We start from the raw sequence: 1,283 nt of genomic DNA, 5'->3' as shown, positions 1-1,283 counted from the left end.
GGGAGGGACAAGGGATGGGAATGAAAGTAAACAGCGTTTACTTTCATTTCCCGTTGCAGCACTGTGGGCCGCAGAAAATGGCTTGGCGGGCCACATGGCAGGCCGTGGGCCATATTTTGGACAAGCCTGCTATAGTGGTACCATACCAAATAGCTGCAGTTTGGTGATAAAGAAGCAGTTGTGTTTTCAAGGCCAGAGTTTTTCATCACAGTGTCTTTGGCACTAGGGAGCACAGGGTGTAGCCTCCAGGGTAACAGCCTTTCCATGTTCCACTGCTCTTGCTGCCAGTTGCCAGCCTGGACCCCCCTGCACTGACCCTGTGATTCTGGGTGTTGGGTGGTGGTCCTGTCAATAGGTTAAATGCAGCATGGCTAAAGTACAGGTAAAGGAGGCTGCAGCAGTGATGAGTGGTGGGTGGGAAGGATAGATATAAAAGAACTAGTAACTCAGGGGGTCTGAGAAGTTCTTTATTCAGACTGGAAGACTACTTTGTTAATCCAACTCAGGAGCACAGACTCATGGGCGTAGGTGGCAGGTATGTCTGTGTTGCAGGTGCTGCTGCCCCAGGAAACGATCCCAGCCAGGTACCAGGTCTCATCCCTCTGGTGCACCGAAGGGCCCCCAGAATCACCCTGCAGGGGCAAAAAGGAAAAGTTAGTGTCCTCCAGTCCCAGGTTGCTCTGCACTGCTGTACTCAATTGAGCTGCACCTGGGACACAGCTAATTTGCCCAGAGAATCACAGCGACTCATCCCTCCAGCCTTGAAGAGGGGACACTCTCATGGGGAGGGGTGGAGACATAACTGCAGTGAAAACCCCAGACAGGCAGGAATTGTATAGAAGGTTTGGAGTCCTAATGATCTCCTGGTGGATGGTAGAGGGATCATAGAATCATAGAAGTAGGGTCGGAAGGGACCTTGCAGATCTTCAGGTCCGACCCCGTGCCTGGGCAGGAAGAAAAACTGGGCTCAAATGACCCCAGCCTGGTAGACATCAAGCCGCTTCTTAAAGACCCCCAGGGTAGGAGCCAGCACCACTTCCCTTGGAAGTTGGTTCCAGATCCTAGCCACCCTAACTGTGAAGTACTTCTTACGGCTGTCTAATCTAAACCTACTCTCCAACAACTTGTGGCCGTTATTCCTTGTTATCCTGGGGGGCGCTAGGGGAAACAAGGTCTCCCCCAAACCCTTCTGGTCCCCCCTAGTGAGGTTATAGACGGTCACCAGGTCCCCCCTCAGCTTTCTCTTGTGAAGGCTGAACAGGTTCAGGTCCCGTAGCCTCTCG

The 1,283-nt window shown here is 52.6% G+C and overlaps 1 pseudogene; it reads right to left on the bottom strand.

Annotated features, from left to right (window-relative positions):
- Positions 1 to 467: 467 nt before the first annotated feature.
- Positions 468 to 1,283, bottom strand: part of LOC106722828 — an 18,177-nt pseudogene continuing 17,361 nt past the window's right edge.

The sequence above is a fragment of the Alligator sinensis genome, unplaced genomic scaffold, assembly GCF_000455745.1.
Source record: "Alligator sinensis unplaced genomic scaffold, ASM45574v1 scaffold295_1, whole genome shotgun sequence".
NCBI classification, from domain to species: Eukaryota; Metazoa; Chordata; order Crocodylia; family Alligatoridae; genus Alligator; species Alligator sinensis.
The sequence above is the reverse complement of the archived record's forward strand: the minus strand, read 5'-3'. Positions and strand labels throughout refer to the sequence as shown.